The sequence below is a fragment of the Palaemon carinicauda genome, chromosome 21 (genome assembly GCF_036898095.1).
Source record: "Palaemon carinicauda isolate YSFRI2023 chromosome 21, ASM3689809v2, whole genome shotgun sequence".
Classification (NCBI taxonomy): Eukaryota; Metazoa; Arthropoda; class Malacostraca; order Decapoda; family Palaemonidae; genus Palaemon; species Palaemon carinicauda.
In genome coordinates, this window is record NC_090745.1 from 33,552,512 (window position 1) to 33,574,597 (window position 22,086).

General features: G+C 44.5%; 1 protein-coding gene across 1 annotated transcript in view; it reads right to left on the minus strand.

The window, feature by feature from the left end:
- LOC137614828 (uncharacterized) overlaps window positions 1–22,086 on the minus strand; it is a 131,960-nt gene that overhangs the window by 9,862 nt on the left and 100,012 nt on the right. The gene's annotated exons all lie outside the window — the stretch shown is intronic.

Below are 22,086 nucleotides of genomic sequence, written 5' to 3' on the forward strand. Positions count from 1 at the left end.
TGCATAGTATGAATGAACGAATGATTGATAATTATCTGGTATCATAACATCAATGGTCATTGATGAGGATTGGTGTATGATGAATAAAGATTTAGTAGCTTAAGATAAAAAACATGAAAAACTCAGAAATGAACTTTATTACAAAACATTTAAGATTTTATAAACCTTTTAAAAACAAGTAATTAGACCAGCTTCCAATTTGATCTTAAACATGGCAATGGCATCATACACAACTTCTCCAAGAATCTTGGTGAGGATGTACCTGCTATCATCATTACAAGCTGCAGAGGAATCACTCTCTGATATCCATAAGGTTGGAAATTCAATTAGTAAATGCTCAACAGTCAAAGGAACCAAGCAATCCTCACACAAGGGCTTGAACCTGATTATCATCAAGAACTTGTTTTGAACATGTGTGCATAATTCTTAGGTGTTGGAGGGCAGTTTCCAACCATCTAGGTATGTTACCTTATTTCCGAGGAAGTATGGAGCAGTTTTAACCTCCATCTTATTCTGGTCAACTGAATTTCAGTGATGTTACCATAAATCATCAAGAGATTTTTTAATGAGGCAAAAGTCTTTACATGGAAATATACTGTATATCTTCCAGTATGTAATTTGTCTTCTACCTTTTTAATTAACTTGTCTGCCTCTTCATGTACCGGCACACCCACATGAGCTTAAACCCAGCAAAACCGAACTTCCTTACCTGTAGTGCTACAAATATACAGCCAATTTAAAAACATTTAAAAACAAGGGTTGGTTTAATTAGTCAATGCCTGCAAGAAACTTTTTGCATTACTAAAAATGATAAAATAACACTCCTTCATTATTGCTATGTTTCAGAAGCAGTCAGAATAACATAAAGCTCTGCTGTAAAGATATATGATGCTAAAGGCAGTGCTTGATTACAATTAAATAAGTATCGTATACACCCCAAATCCAATCCCAGCTCTGGGTTTGGAGCTGTACATAAATATAAATCCACTATCCCTATGTGGTTCCACATGTCTCAAAAAGGTAGACCACATTTGACCGTTTACTATATTGCCTTTGAAACCAGTAAGATATATAGAAAGGGTGCTATCTTGAAGTTTCACTGGAGGGGTAAGTGATAGTTTAAAAGGTAGTACCCAATACTGGAAAGATTTGGAATGAATATGGAAAGGAATTTTCTTTATTGGTATTTTGAAAGTAAAATGAATAGGGAAGGCTTTGTAACTTATCCCAATACAGTATCTCACAATAGTAGACTGGCCACTAACCTGCATCAACTAAAACGCTAGGGATGGGAGATGACCTAAAGGCACGATTAGCTAATCTGATACCAGAATGGTGAATGGAATTTAAACTCTTCAACTTTGTAGGGGACGATGAAAAATATATTTTACATCGATATGAAAGTCTGGATAAAAGAGGGCTTTAAGCAGGCTTAGGAGAGTCTGGCGATCTGCTCACCAAGAAGTATGTACTACAGCATTTGAAAGTTCTGAACATCTAACTTTTAGCCTTTTGAGATGCATGAATGAATGAATGATTGTTGATTATCAGGCATCAAAACATCAATGGTCACTGATGCCGATAGGAGATAATCCAAGACAAAAATTATAAAATAAACAAGAATAAATACTTTATAAAAGAAAAATACACTTTAAAATTTCATATAACATTTAAGAACAAGTAAGAAGTCCAACTTCCAATATGAACTTGAAAATCCACTGGCATCATATAAAATGTCTCCTCCAAGAACTTTGTTAAGGATGTACCTGCCATCCTCATTAAGAGCTTCCGAGAGGAATCGTTCTTTGATATACCCAAGACTGGGACATTCAATAAGTAAATGCTTAACAGTAAGGGGAACCAAAACAGTCATCAAGAACTCATGTGTTATGATTGCGTGCCCAATTCTAGTTTCCCACCTTCGAGGCATAGTACTTTTGATCAACAAAATTCCATTAATGTTGGAAAAAAAAAAATCACAAAGAGATTTTCAAATGAGACAGAAAGTCATTACATGGAAGTAGATATCTTCCGGAAAGTAGTTTTTATGATGCCTCTTTTGCTAATTTGTCTACCGCTTCATTTCTTGGAACACCCATGTGAGCTGTAACCCAGCAAAACTCAACTTCCTTGCCTGCAGTACTAGAAATATATAGCCACTCTAAAAATTTGAAACTAAAGGGTTGGTTGGATTAAAAACACTCATGCCTCCAACACACTTTTCACATCACTAAAAATAGTAAAATTTACATCTTTCATTACTGCTCTTTATTCAATAGCATTCAGGATACCATGCAGGTCTGCTATATAAAGATAGAAGATACTAAAGGGAGTGCACTTTTGCAACTAAAATCAAAAATTTTAAATAATTTTTATTTTTCCTAACATACTTACCGAGAACTACTTTCTTAGGAGGTCACTGGTGATCTCTCCCTGCCGACCAGAGTTTTGAGTAGTTACCCCCCCCCACTCCGCGCCCTAAGTAGTCTTACCCCCGGCACCAAGGAATGTGCCCCGAGGGTAGGATTAAGGTAGGTCGCTAGCTTGCTGGGTCACCTTCCTCATTAAGTTTTATTGAATTAGCATAATGCTAGCAAGGGAAGAGAGGCACTCGGGGAAGGAAGGGAGGGCCATTACCCGAAAGCAGTTCTCGGTAAGTATGTTAGGAAAAATAAAAATTATTTAAAATTTTTGATTTGTTCCAACACGAATACTTACCTTGAACTACTTTCTTAGGAGACTTACACTTTAGGAGGAGGAGTGCTATTCTGACCCACTGACCCGGCCGTGGAGGCCAACAGGCCTCTGGATAACGGGACCTACCAGAGAGCGGAAGTGAGGGTAACTACACAAAAATTCACGTTAGTGTCTAAGTACTCACCCTTTGAAAAACTTCTTTTGACGTTACTTCTCGACGCGTAGTCGTGAAGAATGTGTTATTTTCTGGGAACAGACGGTACTCCCCGAAGAGGCAAGTAAGCAACTGGGCAGGAGGTAGGAAACCGCACTTGTGCCTACCGGTCGCTAGTCTTGAATGCGCCTGGGGTTTTACCGTTACACCGCTTGGAGGGCGGAGATGACTGTTCTAATGGAGAACCCGTCCAAGGATTTTCTTGAGTAGTCCTTGAGGTAGTGGGCAGTAAAGGTTGACTGGTTCGACCAAGTACCTGCTCGCAGAATTTGCCCTACTGCCATGTTTTTCTCAAAGGCTAAGGAGGTGCTCAGGCCCCTGATGTCATGAGGTCTGGGAGTGCCTGGCACTGCCATGCCAGCCTCCTTGTAGGTTCTGGCGATAACCTGTCTCAACCAGAAGGAGATGGTGTTTTTGGAAACTTGTTTCTTATTAATACCTGTGGAAACGAAGAGGCTCTTGATGTCTGGTCGGATATGCGCTGTCCTTTCCAGGTATTTTCTAATGTTCGCACTGGGCACAATTTTAAGTCTTCTGCATTACCTGTCTTAGGGATGGCAGGAATTGAGAAACTTTCAAACCTCGGGTCCCAGACTGCTGGGTTCTGAGTCTTGGCCACAAAAGAAGGCACGAACTTGAAGGATACTTCTTTCCACCCCTTTGAGTGAGAGACGTCGTATGACAAACCATGGATCTCTCCCACTCTCTTAGCGGAAGCCAAGGCCAGCAAGAAGACGGCCTTGAGGGTGAGATCTTTGTCCACGATATCCTTCAAGGGTTCAAAGGGGGGACGACACAGCATCTTCCGGACCTTGGCTAAGTCCCACTGGGGCACTCTCCTCGCCTGAGGGGGGCAAGACTGCTCGAAGCTTTTGACAAGCATCGCTATGTGTCTCGAGGCCCCCAGGTCGATGCCCTTCAGGAGGAAGACTTGGCCTAAGGCAGCCCGAACTCCTTTTATGGCTGGGATTGACATCCCTACTTTGTCCCTGAGAAACACCAGAAAATCTGCTATGTCTGGGACAGAGGCCTTAAGAGGTCTAATGTGCCTCTCAGAGCACCACTTCGTGACGGAGGCCCATTTTGCCTGGTAGACCGCGGCTGACGACTTTCTCAGGTATAGAGACATTCTCTTAGCCGTGGAGGAAGAATATCCTTCTTTCTTCAGGAGCCGCTCTATAGTCTCCAGGCGTGAAGACGTAGGGAGAGAGGGTTGTCGTGGAGCTTGAGAAAGTGAGGCTGGTGCAGAAGGTCTGACCTGGCGGACAGAGGCCACGGCGGTTGACTCGATAGGTCTTTTAGGTCCGCGAACCACTCTCTCTCCGGCCACCAGGGCGCTACCAAAGTCATCTTTAGGTTTCGGGCCGTCCTTACTCTATTGAGCACTTGTCTTATCAACGTGAAAGGGGGGAAAGGCGTACACATCCCGATTGTCCCACTTGTGCTGAAAAGCGTCTTCTAAGGCTGCTTTCGGGTCTGGTACAGGGGAGCAATAGACTGGGAGTTGGGCGTTGAGGTTGTTGCAAAGAGGTCAATCACCGGGGAACCCCAGCGTTGAATGATGAGCTTGGCTACTTCTGGGAGAAGGGACCATTCTGTCCCTACTATCTGGCCCATTCTGCTGAGGCCGTCAGCCAGAACGTTTTTCTTCCCGGGAATGAACCTTGCTAACATCACCACTTGATTTTCTTCTGCTCAATCTAGAATCTCTATGGTGAGATCGCACAACTCCTTCGATTTCAAGCACCCTGCTTCTTTATGTATGCCACTACCGTGGCGTTGTCACACATCAACGCCACGGTGTTTCCCTTTAGCAGACTTGCGAAGTGTAGGCACGCCTTCTGGACTGCTTCCTACTCCAGGACATTGATGTGGAGTTGCCTCTCCCCTTCTAACCAAGTCTCTCGTGCCGTTTCGTCGAGGAGAAGGGCTCCCCATCCCTGGTTGGAGGCGTCTGTGAACAGTAGTAACTCGGGAGGGCCGGTCCCGAAGGGCGTCCCCTTGAGTGAGTTCGACTGGCAATGCCACCATTCTAGGGAGGGTCTCGTGTTTGGAAGGACTGGGATTAGCACCTGCTGTGAAACCGTCTGGCACCAGAGGTTCTTGAGATTCCATTGGATGGATCTGAGCCTTACCCTCCCTTGGGGAACTAGGTTCTCCAATGAGACCAGGTGACCTATCAGCCTCTGCCAATCTTTCGCCTTCCTGGGGTGTTCTGACAGGAACGGCTGACCAATGTGCCTGAGGTTTCATATCTTGTCCTCCGAAGGGAAAACTTTTCCCCGAATGATGTCTAATGTCATTCCCAAGTAGTTTATTCTGGTGGATGGGGATAGATTTTACTCCTTCGGGTTGATTACGATCCCCAGATCCTTGCAAAATTGGAGGAGACTTCTCCCTTGTTCCTCCAAGAGGACCTTTGAGGCGGAAAGAAGCAACCAGTCGTCCAGGTATCTGATAAGGCGAATGCCTCGTTCGTGAGCCCCCACTGAGACAGCCGTGAAGACTCTCGTGAACACCTGGGGCGCTGTTGACAGACCGAAGCAAAGGGTCCTGAATTGCAGGATCTGGGAACCCCATTTCACCCGGAGGAACTTTCGACCCGAGGTGTGGACCGGAATCTGGAAGTATGCGTCCTTGGGGTCGATGGTCATCATATAATCTTTCTCCCTCAAGGACAGCAGGACTGACTTCGGAGTGTCCATTTTGAAGTCCGTCTTCTTGACGAACTTGTTGAGAGCTGACAGATCTATAACCGGTCTCCACCCCCCGGTCGCTTTCTCCACCAGGAACAGGCGACTGTAGAAACCTGGCCCTGGGAGAAGAACTTCTTCCATGGCACCCTTCTCTAACATGGACGATACCTCCTCTTGAAGGGCGGTCCTCTTTAACGGGTCTTTGGGATCTAGCCATTCTGTCCGGTTGGCCGGAATAAGCGGGGGTGGTTCCGTTAGGAACGGAAGTCTGTAGCCCTCCTTTAGTACGGACACTGTCCAAGGCTATGCTCCCTGAGCCTTCCATGCTTGCCAATGACGTCTGAGGCATCCTCCAACCCGAGGGTTGGGCGGGGATAGGGAGCCTCCCACTCTATCTTCTTCTAGAGGGGCGGCCTGATCTGCCTCTCCTAGAGGCGGAGTAACCCGACCTGAAGGCGCTTGAGGGCGCTGGAGCTCCCCTGCGGGGGGGCCGAGGCGTTGCGGACCAGGAGGAAGAGGGGGGGCCTCTCTCCTCGTAGTGCTGGTAGAGGCTTGGGGTGTCGCGGCACTATCCGAGATGGACCTCTTATAGGGCGGTCTCCTAGGAGTCGTAGGTCTGGGGACGTTAGCCTCCTTCTTTTTCGAGATCTTCTCCATTATGGCTTCTAGTTCCTTCAGAGGAAACAAAGACTCTCCCCACAGGGGTAGGCTGCGAATGGCTCGCGCCTCCCTGTCTAGTACCTTCCGAGACACCTTCGCCAGAACAGTGTTTCACTTCCAGAGCACCCAGTTAGCTGTTAGTGCGAGAGACTGATATGTCAAAAACTTAAGGGTTTTAACCCCGGAGGTATTGAGGTCCCACAGTAGGCCTTGCTGGTCAGGGTCCTCGGGGTCGAAGGAGGCTTGTACACCCACCAAAGTGGAAGCACACCAGTCCAGCCAAGAGGAGACGTTTACTAAGTCCCTCGACATTTTCTCCATCATGGAGGCTTCTGCTGGCGAGAAACAGACTGGGGTCGAAGTGGCTCTACCGTCTGAAACGCCTTGACTAAGGATGTCTACGGCTGACTCCACCTTACAGGGGCCTGGGCGTCGTCCCGCTGGTACAAAGACTTTGCCTTGGGGTCTGAGGCCCTGGAGCAATTTCGAGGACCTCTGGGTTTTGGGGGCCTCGGCATTGCTGGCCACTACCTTGCCGACATACTCCTGCTCTAGGACTAGATCTCGGGCCAGAGGAAGTGCTAGGGACATCTTAGGTTGGGAGGGAGACTGCATGATCCTCAAAAGGCTTGACTTCCAGGAATCTTCATCCGTAGCCGCAGGTTCCGCTATTTTGTGGTGCCTTCTGAAAAGGCTAACCACTCTCCTATAGGCGGAGTCCTCCGTCAGGGAACCCTCCCCTCCGTCAGCCGAGGTCTCGGCTTGGGGCCGGAGAGCTGGGTTACCGGGCACGCCGACTGGACGTCTAGCTCTTGGGGCCAGGGGCGCCGTCCTGCCGAGGTACTGGATTTCATCTGCGGGGACGTCTGCACCAGGGGCCTGGGTTAACGCAGGCAACGCTGGTTCAGCGGGGACTCTCGTCCGCCCAAGGGCTCTGGGTGCCGAGGATGCGGTTCCCGTGGGCTGACCCGACAGCGGGAACCGTTCCTTCCGACCCGAAGGCCGCACCAGCTGGGCTGGTTCGGCCAGGCCGCCCGACAAGAAGCGCGTTTCCCCCCGCTGGGCGGGATGAACCGGAGGCTTCGGGGACTTACGCCTACCTGTAGAGTCCTTCCTACCGCTTGATCTCGAGGAGCCGGGTCACCGGGCCCTCCCCATCGGGCGCTTCGGTTCTGGAATACCAGGCACTCCCTTGCGGTGGTACCGGTCTTCCCCGGTGGGAGCTCCGCACCAGGTTCGGGGGTCAGAACCGGCATCGCCGTACCGTCGAGGACTACCGTTCGTGTATTCTCTCTGTGGGACGCGGACGCGGATCCCCATGGGCTGACCCGACGGAGGGAACCGTTCCTTTAAGTCCGAGGGCCGAACCAGCTGTGCTGATTCGGCCAGGCTGCCCGTAAAGAAGCCCGGTTACACCCGCTGGCGGGGTGAACCGGAAGCTTCGCGGCCTTACGCCTGCCTGAAGAGGCCTTCTCGCATTTCTCCCTGCGAGGGTTATATCTGCGTCTGGAGGATGGCCTTCGTGGTGAGAAAAACCCTGGGCTGCCGGTCCGGGGAACGCTGCAATACAGACTTGGGAGGCTCCTTCTCGGCGACGCCCTCGGCTGCAGAAGAGACTGAAAAATACGCCAAAGAGACTGGAGAAGAATTAGGGACATTTTTCCCCCACATGGTGTCATCAGAGGAGACGTGGCCTGCTCGCACCAGGACTCCGTCTCCCCACACACTCTCGAAAGTAGTACTTACCTCGAACTACTTTCTTAGGAGTCACCTTCTCCACAACAGACCAACCTCGTCTCCTACTCTGGGTAGGGGAGGGTGGTAGGGAAGCTCTGTCAGGCGAGACGCCCGGCGCTAGTCTTCTTAGGCGAACCCTTCGTCGCCTACTTCTTCTTGGTGCTATACCGCACCCACTCAAACTCCTGGGGAAGAGCAATGGGCACTTCCCCGCAACTGACTTACCTCGTCCCCTACTCTGGGTAGGGGAAGATGGCTGTATAAGAAGCTCTATTCGACGAGGCATCGGGAAGTAAGTGGCGAGGAGAGGCTCGTCTTCCTATGAGCCTCTTGGATGTATTCTTCCTCTTGGTGCCGAAGTGCACTCACTGCACTACGTTCCAGGACTAGTAGTCCTGACACGTGGTTGTAGGGGAACATAAGCTGCCCCTACACGGCTAACACAGAGGATAAGGGGAGGAAGAATGATTTATTGTAAAATTGTTCCCTTCAGCTATTAATTCCTTGAAGTGAATCTAGGAATACACTGGGTAAGCACACGGGTGGAAGGTGAACGCACAGGAACACCCGGGAAAAGTACACTGGAAAACGCAAGTTGCCACGCTGGAAACACGTGGGGCACTAGAACGCACACAAAGGATCGACAGAGATAAGAGAGCGAGGGTTGTTAACGCCTCGCGACCAGAGAACTTAATGAGGAAGGTGACCCAGCAAGCTAGCGACCTACCTTAATCCTACCCTCGGGGCACATTCCTTGATGCCGGGGGTAAGACTACTTAGGGCGCGGAGTGGGGGGGTAACTACTCAAAACTCTGGTCGGCAGAGAGAGATCACCAGTGACCTCCTAAGAAAGTAGTTCAAGGTAAGTATTCGTGTTGGAACAAATAAGAATTATACACCCCAAGTCCAATGCCACCACAGGATTTGGAGCAGTCCATAGATATAAATCCACTACCCCTGTGTTGTTCTGTGTGTTCTAAAACAGTAGACATCATATCTTCATTTATCATGTTGATATTAAAACTGGTGAAATAATTACAGAGGGAGATCTCTGGTAGGTAGTTTCCTACTTATAAATAGATTAAGGTTATTTAGCAGGTGTTTATCTCTAAATACATAGTGATTGATTGATTAATTATGAGTAATCTAGCATCCTGACACCTAATGTCATTAACGCCGATATCATTTGTTATAAATAAATAAATAAATAATTAATGGTAATTCAGTTTAAAACAATAAAAGCGAGAACATCCTCATAACAGTTAGATAGCTTTAAGACGACCTACTTCTGGAATAAATTCAAAAATATCACTAGTATGGTACGACACATGTCCAAGAATCTTGGCAAGAGTGAACCTGCCATCTTTACCTCTACTCAAACAGATATCTATTTCTTTCAGTACTATAAGTGGGGCATTCAATCAACGTATGTCTCATTGTTAAGGGTGCCAAACAGTTGTCACAATATGGTTGGTGTTGGCCATTTAGCAGAAATTAGTGTGTCAACCTAGTGTGATCAATGCGGAGATGACAAAGAGACATCTCTACTTTCAGGGTATCATGTTATACCTCCAAGGATGTATGACATTTGTTATTTATCTCATTTTATTGCCATCTCGACTATTCCAGTGTTGTTTTCTATTATTATAAAACAATATCTAGGTAGGAAATCATTACAGGGAATGGGATACCTTCTTGATAGCAACTTGGATTCAGCATTCTTTGCCAGTAAATCTGCCTTCTCATTCCCAGACGCACCTACATGTGCTGGAACCCAACAAAATCGAAATGTTATACCTCAATGTCTAATAATAAAGCCATTCCAAAATCTTAGGGTTTTTGTGGCCGGGTGTTAGCGTCCTTGCCTGGTGATTTTCAGACTGGGGTTTGATTCCATCTCAAAATTGTTAGTTCCTTTGGTCGCTGCAACTTCACCATCCTAGCAAGCTAAGGATGTGGGAGGGGGGTTTGCAGGAGCCTATAGGTCTATCTGCTGAGTCATTAGCAGTTATTGCCTGGCCCTCCTTGGTCGTAGCTTGGATGGAGAGGGGCCTTGGGCATTGCTTATATGTAATATGGTCAGTCTCTAAGGCATTGTCCTGCTTGATATAGCAATGTCACAGTCCCTTGTTTCTGCCATTCATGAGCGGCATTTAAACCTTTAAAGGGTTACTAGAATTAAAAACTTCTAAAGCTTGAAGGACACTCCTTGCATCACTAAAAATGGAAAAAATACCCTCAGTCTCAAACGTTATTTTCTCAATAATGGTTAGTAAGCCATATAAATCAGCAGTAAATATGGAAGCTGCTAGACGAAGGGCACCTCTACAATTACAACCATTACTATGTACTCCAAATCCAATGCCAGCATCAGATTAGGAGTCATTGGTATATATAAAAGTTGATTCCCTATGTTCTGCAACATGTTCCATAAAAAATTCTGGTATCTAAGTCAGTCATATTCATTTTAACACCAATAAAATATTTACAAAAAGATATCTCAGTAAATTCCCACGGAGGGGTTGATGATATCTTAAATGGAAGCACCTTACTTCTAATTATATCAAGGCTGTTCAATAATTGTTTCACTCAAAAACCATAAGGTTGAGGAAATTTTGGATAAATCTCAAAGTATACTGAGTGCCTTACAAGGCTTGCAGTCTGAAAGGCTAAAGAATTCGGGAGTCTTTGCAACCTAAACCAATACCAAACAGTAGAAGACATTCAGTAAAGGTCCAATGGCAACTCTGCAGTGTGAACAAGGAGGCTTGGGATACGAGAGGTTCTAAAGGCTCCTGTGGCCAATCTGATACCATTATGGTGTATAGAATCTAAAATCTTTGGTCGACTTGGGGTGGCTGAGGAGTATATTTCACACTCATAACTACTTTATGAAAAAAATGAAAGCTTAGTATAATTTTAAAAGTGTTATGCGGTCTGCTCCCAATGATGTATGGAGCAATACTTTTGATAGATTCAGAGCCTCAAGACACTTTCCTTAAGCTTTCAAGTGAAGAATCCATGTAAGCCTACAATCAAATATCAATCTTAAAAATCTAGCCTCACTTACATAAGGGATCCCTTGACCTTTGATGTATATATTCGGGTCTGGATGTACTCTCCAAATACAACAAAAATGGAAAACAGTAGTTTTGCTCTTTGAAAACTTAAATCCATTCATATCAGCCCACTGAATAATTTCGTCAGTTAAGAGATGAAGTTTTCTCTCAATCGTCGACATTGTAGATCCAGCAAATGTGATGGAGATCATCTACAAATAGTGTTGAGAGAAAATCTTTTGGAGTAACAGAGGATGTCCCATTAATGGGTAGCGCAAAAAGGGTTGCACTAAGCACACTACCCTGGGGAACTCTCTCTTCCTGACATTTCCTCTCTGACAGAGTTTCCCCTACTCTAACTTAAAAAATTTATGCGAAACAAATGCTTGAATGAGCAATGGTAGCTCTCCTTTCAATCCTAAATCATGAATAGTATCATATGCCTTTTCGAGGTGAAAAAAAGATGTTACAACGTACTGTTTTGAAGAAAAGGCTTCACAAATAGAAGACTCAAATTGTATCATCACATGAGTCGTTGAATGGATTTTTCTAAATCTACACTCGATAGGTGATAAAATACTTTTCTTCTCCAAGTACCAGAGCAGTCTTGCATTGACCATCTTCTCCGAGATCTTACATAAACAACATGTTAATGCAATTGGTCGATAGATTGCTACTAAAAACTTATCATTACCAGGTTTTAAAAATTCAAAAATAATGGCTAGTTCCCAAACAGTTGGATAACTATGATCATGCCATATTCTGTTGGTAATGCTTAAAATAAATAACTGTGTATTAACAGGTACAAGTTTAATCATTCCATATGGAATTCCATCACGAACAGGGCCTGTATCATTGCAATTAGCAAGAGCGGAATCAGATTCCCTTTCAGTAAAAGGATTATTGTAGGATTCCTCTTTTTCTCTTGCAAAATTTAGCATTTTCTGTTCTTCATTGCTTCTATGCTGATACATTGGAGAAATTATCAGCCAAACCATTTGCTAACCTCAGTTGCTCCAGTCACATACTTACCATTCATGGAACTGTGCTCTACATTCCTTGTATATATGTAATAATCATATATTACATGTTTAAAACACATGACGTAATAGGTCATTGTGAAGTAGAAGCTAGTGTGAGAAGTGCTGTAGTCAGATCATAGGAGGATGCGAATACCATATCTGTGTGTTAACAACAGTAGCACACTAATATATATTTACATTCTCCTCAGTACGGCGTCTGCACAATCGGGTTAAGGATCTTATTGTGGCTCTGTGCAGGGAAGATAGTTATGGCTAGTTGTCGTTTGAATAACCCTGCTGTTTTGAAAATTGAATTGACTCCTGCTGTAAGAAGGGTTCCAATCTGCAAGTCTTTAGCATCATCAATATTCTCAAACTGCTCTGCATTCCCTTTAATTTTGTTTAGCTCAGGAAATCTATTCCAGTCGATCTTGTCAAGATTCCATCGTGGCGATCTCTGTAAAGGTGGACCATTGTTGGTGTCTATGATTGGCGCATGATCGCTGGTATGCCAATCATCTAATGTCCTCCAATCAAATCTGAGAAGTCAATTAGAGCTTGTGATTGATAGTTCAATGCATGACAAGGTACTTGTTTGAACAGGAAAGTGCGTGAGCTGTCCTACATCTTCATTCTCCACAAATGATGATACAATATTACCCTTTGCGTTTGATCTCCTAGTAAAAGAAAAGGTTGTGGGAGTTGTTGAATCCCCTCTAATAAATCATCATATGAGATGTTATCATTAAGAGGCAAGTAAAGAGAGCATATTATTATTTATCATTATTAATTATTATTTATTCTTTATCATCATCATTATAATTATTATTATTATCATCATTGTTACTTGCTAAACTACAACCCTAGTTGGAAAAGAAGGATGCTATAAGACCAAGGGCCCCAACAGGAAAATAGCCCAGTGAGGAAAGGAAACAAGGAAAAATAATAAATTATAAGAAAAGTAACAACATTAAAATAGATATTTTCTATATAAACTATAAAAACTTTACCAAAACAAAAGGAAGAGGAACTAAATAGAACAGTGTGCCCGAGTGTACCCTCAAGCAAGAGAACTCTAACCAAAGAAAGTGGAAGACCATGATATAGAGGCTATGGCACTACCCAAGACTAGAGAACAATGGCTTGAGTTTGGAGTGTCCTTCTCCTAGAAGAGCTGCTTACCATAGCTAAAGAGTCTCTTCTACCCTTACCGAGAGGAAAGTAGCCACTGAAACAATTACAGTGTAGTTAACTCCTTGGGTGAAAAAGAATTGTTTGGTAAACTCAGTGTTGCCAGGTGTATGAGGACAGAGGAGAATCTGTAAAGAATATGCCAGACTATTCAGTGTATGTGTAGGCAAGGGGAAAGTGAGCAGTAACCAGAGAGAAGGATCCAATGTAGTACTGTGTGGCCTGTCACAGGACCCCATAACTCTCTAGCAGTAGTATCTCAACGGGTGGCTGGTGCCCTGACCAACCTACTACCTACTCCCTATATCTACTTGTACAACCATTGCCTGCAGAAAGGCCAGAAAACCATCAGAAACTGGGTTAGGAGATTTCAGAAGAGCTCTCAACAAGGTGAGCTCTATCTTCCTTCACTGGAAATGAAGGATCTCCTGTTCCCCCAGAGCTGATATGACCGCAGTGTGCAGTCATCCGATACCGACAGTTCAACTTACGACAGTACCACTAGTTCCTGCAGATGAAGCCTGGGACGCACTTCAATACATGAACCTGGATGCTGACAACATGTTAACAACCTCTTTCATTCCATTGGAAAATGAAAGGCTCTTATCGATGACGGAAGACTTGGATGACTTGCTCGACAGTCAGCAGGTAAGTACTACTCCTAGCATTTCTTCCTTGACTACTCCTGTCTCTACATCTGCCTCATCTTCCACTCCTCTTCCAACTCCAGCTGCCCCCTTGTTCCCTGGAAATTCAGAGTTCATCGCATCCATGAAAGCATTCATAGAAAATATTCATGCGCAGCTTAAGTAAGCTCAAGCGTCCTTTGTGAAGATTGAGGTGCTTCAACAGGCACCGAAAGTCAGTTTCAAGTCTTCCAGACTATTCAGCAAAGAACCCTTGGCGTTACGCAGAACATATGGTTCTGAATGAGGGGTACCTTCATATTGGTGAAGGCATGGGCTCTAAACCTGTTTCGGATTTAGCTTTACCCCTCCATTGAGAATTATCCTTTCTGCTATGTAAAGCTAAATTCTGAAGTGCCTATAATTGACAATAAGATTCCCAAGGAAACGATCATCTTAGATCATGGTAAGGCTCAAACCTTGTTTGTTACGGAACGCAAGTTAGCTGAGTTAACTAATTCTCAACTTTCGTAGCTCCTAAAGATACGGTCTTTCCCTTTGCCTCAAAGAGTCTGGAGGCTGTTTGGAAGGCAGTAGTGGAAGGTAGACCTCTGCCAGTGCTTCAGGAGTCCAAACCCATTTTTCTTGCTCTCCCATATGACTACCAAGGTCGAGAAGAAATTCAATAAACCTTTACAGTTGGCAAACTAGATATATCGGAGATAAATTCCTAAAAAAAAGCGGAATTAGAAGCCAAAGAAAGACTGGCAGCTTCTTTGTCGAACCAGTATTATTTCGAAATGCTAATTGGGAACTATAAAAAATCTTAATTTTTTCCTGTCCAGGCCAAGATCCCTTTAGCTACCTTCCATTGTGATCTGCACATATTCTTTTTAGCCAAGAGAGCCTCCAGAGAGCACGTCCTATCAGCAGCAACTATTAGGAATGAGCCTAAAAAGTTGATTGACCAACATCTGGAGGGAAAGATCTTTTTCCCCAGAAGGTGGCAAAAGAAGTTATGGACAGGGCAGCTCACGAGAAGTAGAACCTTATGCAGAAGTGGGGCATGTCCTCTAAGAGGACATTTATCGCAGGTAAGGACAGCAACCTAAAGGCAAGAAGCCACGGAGACTTTATAAGGGCAAGGAATCATTTCCTGCCGAGACAGCCACAGTTCCCACTATTCCCCAAACACTGTATGCGGTTCCCAGCAATATGTTACACAGTCCCCTGCCTTTAATACCGTTTACTAATGGGCCACTACCACATTTTGCCCCATTGAAGTTCAAGGGAGAAATGGAAGTGGAAGGGGAAAATCTGGAATAGGTGGCCAATCTAGGGGCCAAGTTAACAGAGGTAGGTAGCATAAAGGAGCAGGTCCTTCAAAACAACAATGAAGAGCTTCCGCTAGGGGGGAGACTCTATCATTTCTAGGATCAATGGAAGTTTGATCCCTGGGCACACAGCATAATCATGAAAGGAATAGGCTGGTTATGGAGACAAAAACCACCACAGTTTAAGAGGTTCTTCCAACCCACAACACCATTCCTAGAAGAATATGTGCAGGATCTCCTTCAAAAGGCAGTTATCCATTGTACAAAATCAATGAACTATCAAGGATGGCTATTTTTCGGGCAAAAGAAAGATTCGAACCCTCTCCGAACTATTCTGGACTTGTCCTCTCTACACAAGTTCATTCAGATTGACAATTTCCTGAGGCTAACTATCTAAAATAATATGGACCCTACTACCCCAGGAAGCCTACACCGTCTACATAGATCTTACCGACGCTCATCGCCACTTCTCCCCCTACCTTGGTTTCAGACTAGCAAGAAAGGCCTACGTATTCAAAGCTATGACCTTCAGGCTCAGCATAGCTCCAAGGATCTTCACAAAAACTGTTAGTTTCTTCAATCCCTGGATTTCAAGATCAACCTTGAGAAGTCCAGATTAATTCCAGCTAAACAATTCCAGTGGCTAGTTGTGCACTGGGATTTGATGTCACATATCCTTTCTCTGCCTCCGGTCAAGAGAAAGGTAATTGCAAGCTCAGTCAGGTGTCTGCTTCATTCGAAGACGATCACCAGACGTCATCAGGAACGAGTCTTGGGTTCGCTACAGCTTTCAGCGGTTACAAATCCCATCCTGATTACAAGACTCAAGGGTGACAATAGAGTCTGGAGAAAGAGGGCATCCAATGCTCAAAGATATCATCACCACAAAACCCCGACTCTACTGTGCAAACAGCTCAGGCCGTGGTCCACTGCCAAGAGCCAGTCGACACACGTTCCCCTGAAGTTTTCTCCTCTGTCAATGACAATCCACACGGATGCTTGGGAACGAGGTTGGGGGGTGGGGGGTCATACCTCCGCCAAGAAGATACAGGGGTAGTGGTCAGTCCCATTTCAACAATTCCACATCAACATTCTGGAAGCTATGGCTGTGTTTCCCTGAAAAAAATTTAACCCTAAGAGGAACTCACACATCAGGATCATTCTCGACAGCAAGACTATGATCCACGGCATCAACAGACAGGCTTCAAGATCTCAGATCAATCACATAATATGGGCAGTTCATCTAGAAGGGGTTTGCAATGTGACAGCGGACGCCGTGTCGAGAATCAAGCCTCTGGAAACAGAATGCTCCCTGGATGGAAAATCCTTCGGTGTCATCCTACAGACAAGTCTCCGAACTGCAAGTAGATCTCTTTGCGACAAGCTTCACCAAGAAGCTTCCCAGTTACGTAGCACTGAATCTAGATCCAGAAGCAGTAGGGATAGATGCGATGTCACTGGATTGGAACCATGACTTTTTTCACCACCTTTTGGGAAAATAGAGATTTCCCCCAGATGTTGAAGTCAATCAACTTTTCAGGCTAATGCCTAATAGTTCCCACTGCCATGATGTGCTGTCTGCAGGCTCTCCTGGCTTGAAAAATGCATGTACATCACAATGGAGGGTGGCTAAAAGGGCCTTTGCCAGAACAAGAAAGAGGTTAGATTTTATATAGTTCCCAATTAGTATTTCAAAATGAGACTGGTGCGACAAGGAAGCTGCCAGTATTTCTTGGCCTCCAATTCCTCTTTTAATAGGAATTCAGGAATTTTGGCCAGCCTCGGAATAAGCTCCTTGCCTCCGATATCTCTACCCAGTTTGCCAACTGTAAAGCTGTGTTGGATATCTTTCCAACTATTGGAGTCATATGCAAGAGCAAGAGAAATAGTTTTGCACTCCTCAATCACTGGCAGAGATCTACCTTCCAGTACGGCCTTCCTAATAGCCTCCAAACTTTCTGAGGCAAAGGGAAAGACAGTATCTTTAGGAGCTACGAATGTAGCTTGCTTTGTGCTGAAAGCAAAAAGCTGAGTATTGGTAAACTCAGGTGAATTGAGCTCCTTAACCAACACGGTTTGAGCCGTACCGTGGTCTAAGATGATCGATTACTTGGGAATCGTATCATCCGTAATAGATGCTTCGGAATTTAACCTTACATAGCAGAAAGGATAATTCTCAGTTGAGTGGTAAAACTCTTGAATCCGAAAGAGGTTTAGTGGTAAAACTCTTGAATCCGAAAGAGGTTTAGACCCCATCCCTTCACCAATATGAAGGTACCCCTCACTCACAATCATATGTTCTACGTAACGCCAAGGGTTCTATGCCGAACAGTCTGGAAGACGAGACTGGTGAAGCCTTGGCTTTCCGAGCCTTTTTAAGTGCCTCAATCTTTGCCTCTAGGGACGCCTGAGTTTACTTATGCTCCGCAAGAATATTTTCCATGAATGCTTTTATGGATGCCATGAACTCCAAAGGTCCTAGGAACAAGGGGTAGTCGGAGTTGGAAGAGGAGTGGAAGATGAGGCATGTGTAGCAGATGCAGGGGCAAGAGAAGACAAAGAAGAAGTACTAGGAGCAGTACTTACCTTCTGACTGCGAGTCATCCAAGGATTTCGTTGTCAGCAAGAGCCTTTCTTTTTCTGACAGAACAGAAGAAGTTGTTAACATGTTGTCGCATCCAGACGCATGTCCTGAACGCGTCCCAGACTTCGTGATTTACGGGTTCCCGTTGTACCAGTGAAGGAAGATATGGGGCACCTTGTTGAGAGCTCTTCTGAAATCCCCTCACCCAGTCTCTGATGGTTTTCTGGCGCCACATTTTCTCATCTTAAGAAACGCTGGTAGCATGGAATCCAGTATGGAGGAGATCCTTGCACATACTGCAGTTGGACTTTTCCCAGATAGCAAAGGATCCCTTGGTAACATGACAGTCCGCATGTTTCCAGCAGGTCTTATGGTCGCAAGGCAACTTGACCTGCCTGGTGTAGGTTACCATTGAACATTCCATGTCCTCATATTTTTCTATAAAATCGTTAATATAAATATATACATACCAATTAAAAAATTTCTACCTACTGTTAGCTAATACTGAGGCTAAACTGCAATGGAGGCTCATGCCAAACAGCTCTGAAATCTATATGAATTCCTAGAGTATTGTAGAATGTAGGGAAAGAAAAAGATTCATACCAAGAGAACACCTTTTCCTTAATATTGGTCGATCAGACAACCTAAGGTGGCAAAATCAAATATCTTTCTACCTAAGGTGGCAGAAGCTGTGCCCTAAGGCAGCAGCTGTGTAAAGCAGACATGGGCCCATGGTCTAACGCTCCCTTACCCGGCAGGTGAGTCGACGCAACGCTGCAAATAGGCATTGCTAAGTAGGCAACCGGTAGGCAATCACAGTGGGAATAGTTTGAGGGTAAGAGGAATGGCATAGTCCAGTAAAAAAGGGGTCAGCTGGTAGAGCTGACTGCCACCTGCCTAGTTGTTCACATTACATTTATCAAGGAATGCAGTTCTACCCATTGAAATTAATGAGAGCAGTGTGAAACGACCAAGATACAGAGCATTCGCGAATTCGATGAAAATCCAGACAACTAGGAGGTATCCAATCGATCAATTTAGAGGATAATGTTCCTCAGATATGATCTTGTGAGATCTTATAAAATGACAGCTTCTTGTAAGCTATCGTCCAGTATATGCCGGGAAGATTAAAAGATTATTATGATCCTTTAACTATTCCAGCTATACTAGGAAGTTCAGCAACTAGTAATAGAAGAGGGAAGGCAAACTCCTTGAGGAAGACATCAGGCTAATGAGCCCATTGCCTATTGTCACCTGGTCTAATAAGAAGGCTAATCGATCATTATGCCAAGTTACCAACAAGGAAATAATCTAGGCAAGGGTGAAATATGCAGCTTATACAGTAGGAAGCTGCCGAAGGGACCTTCCATCAAGATGACATGGCTTGAGCCCAAAAATGCCAGGGAAAGTCAGACTAGGCAAAGGAACTATAGTTCCACAGCCAGGAAGAAAATGTAGCTTAGCTAGGAAGGGAAAGAGACAGCTGGCCTACCAGGAGGCAGCAGCGAGAACTAACCCAATCAAGGATTATTCTCATGTCAACCCAATAGTAGACTAACAGTATATAGCAACTGAGGACTCGTCAAATGCCAAGGAAGATCAGACTAGGCAAAGGAACCAAAGTTCCATGGCAAGGGGAAATGTAGTCTAACAGGGAGAGGGAGATAAGGGACCTTAGAAAATGGTAAGGCAGCAGGTAAGGAAGGCCTAACTGTAGCATTCCAAGGGATCTACGGGGAATTGCCCTCACTTAATGAAGCCGCTTATCCTGGGATAGATTTAATGGGCTCAATACTGAAATTGCTCTTTTACTTCATAACTAATAAATATGTAATGTTGAGCAATGTTAAACAAGCTTTTTTGAAGATTAAATTAAAATAATGAAGTGAATAAAAAATAGATTTTGTTTCTTCTGGAAACGGGGAAATAAATTAGTATCTTATCCTACAAAACAATTAAACATCACGCAGAAGGTTATCCTAATGATAAGTGTAAATAAATATTAACTAATAACTTTTATGTAGACAATCTTCTTATAACTGGTAATAACATTGATGAAATGAAAAATTTGTATAAACAAGCCAATGATAGGATGGAACAAGGGGGCTTTATTCTAAGGTCTTGGAACTCCAATTCTGTAGAGATGAGAGAAGAAATGGCGACGAAGATAAAGTATTGGGTTATAGATTCAACGTAAATAATGATTCTTTTAGTCCTGCGCCTTGTTAAATAGACTCAGAAGCAGACACAAAAAGAAAAGTATTATCACAAACTTCTAAAATATTTGATCCTTTGAATATAGTCCTTCCTGTAACAATAAAAGGCAAATTTTTAATGAGAAAAATATGGAAATTAGATGTTGGTTGGGATCAAAATTTACCCAAAGACATTTGTGGAAAATGAAAAAAATTAGCAGAGATTTTGAAATGTTATCTGAAATTAAATATCCTAGAGTCCCTTAATGAACTAGACTCGTATGGTCTTCACATATTTCATGATAGCTCTGTGGAGCCTTAAGGGTTTGTGGCCTATGCTGTTAATCAAACTGATAAAAGTTCTTATTTGTTCTCCAAGTCTAATTTGACTCCACTGAATAAGAGAAATGAGCATAGTGTCCCCACTTTAGAACTAATGGGAGTAATTCTAGCTTTAAAATGTTTACCTTCCTTACTAGAAGCCTGCAATAATATAACAAATTTGTAGATAATTTGTATTTTTCCTAACTATACAGATCTTAGCTATTTAATAGGGGTATTACTTTCGGCGTAGCTGAAATGACAAGCCACACCGCTAGTAAGCAGGGGTAGGGGAGGGTAGCTTGCTACCCCCCCCCCCCACACACACCTGTGCTTGAGCTCACTTTGCTTGGAGGTAGGACTTCAAGGGGGATAGGGCTGGCAGGCAAGTTTGGTTAAATAGCTAAGGTTTGTATAGTTAGGAAAAATACAAATTATCTACGAATTTGTCATTTGTTCCGTAACTGAAATACAAACCACGCTATTTAATAGGGGTGACTCACCCATTAGGAAGGGTGGACGTCCCAGCCAGTCTGGCTTTTGGCTTTGCCCGGGGACTCCTTATTTGAGTGTGTAAGCACCCAAGAAATAAGAAGTGGCTGCACCTCGCTAGAACCTTGCTACGCAAGGTCTGCGGCCTACGCAAGCTGTGTGTGAAGGTATGAGGTAGTGTGACTCGTCCTAGAAAGTTGTTCTGAAGTTCTTTAGATGGAAACTTGTAGACTAGCCAATACCACCTCGTCAGGGTATGGGGACGTAACAGTATTAACCTGGAGCTATTTATAGGGTGGGGAGTGGGGTAGACTGGCTACCCCGCTCACTCACATCTCTCGGCTGAGTAACCACTTTGCTTTATGGCAGGCCTTCACGGGGGACAGGGTGGCGGGCCAATTTGTATAAATAGCTCCAAATTTGTTATTTGTTCCGACACAGATACAAACCTTCGCTATTTATAGGGTGACTTACTCTTGGGAGAGAGGAAGTCCTCACCAACTGGCCTTGGTCATGACCCGGGGTTCTCTCTATTTCGACCTGTGATTGATAGTAGAAGGGACCCTACCCTTGCTAAAATTAAGTACCTATATGAGGTAATGCACTGATAGCGGCCTGCACAAGCTTGTGTGCGAGTGGAACTAACAGTGTGGCTTATCCTTAACGCAGGAACTCGAGTACAGAACCTAATGTTCTTATAGACTTACCCAATACCCTCCCTCTAAAAGGTATTGGGGACGTAACAAAGTATTCTTCTATACTTAGGAGGCACAAGGGAAATGGGTCTTACCTGCAGCGAGGTGAGGTCAGCTATGCTGAGGCTTGCAGAGCTGTTTTCCCCAGAGGGGAGAAGGTGAAAGGAAGAAAGGAGCTAGGCATTCTTACTCATTCACCCAAGACTAATCCAGGTAGCCTCAGCCCTCAACCCTCTGCTACTTGTCCATCAAGGAGCCTGAGGTGTTTAGACCATTTGTTGTGCGACCACCACAGGACTAATGGAAAAGGTCTCTATGTTCTTGTGGGTTACGTCTTTGCAGGTGGTTTCTTGAACGCCAGGGACATAGCAACGCCAGTGACGTTACGAGCTCTGGGTCTTAGGATGGAGGAGAGTCTAGATTAAGAGTAACCTCAATCGCCTTCCGATCCCAGAGGGGAGGGAAATCCTTGAGGTTCTCCTCTTGACCTTCCCCGTGCTGGTTAACAGTGCCGACACACGGGGGCGAGCTAGTATCGTTCTTTTAAGGTAACCCCACAGACT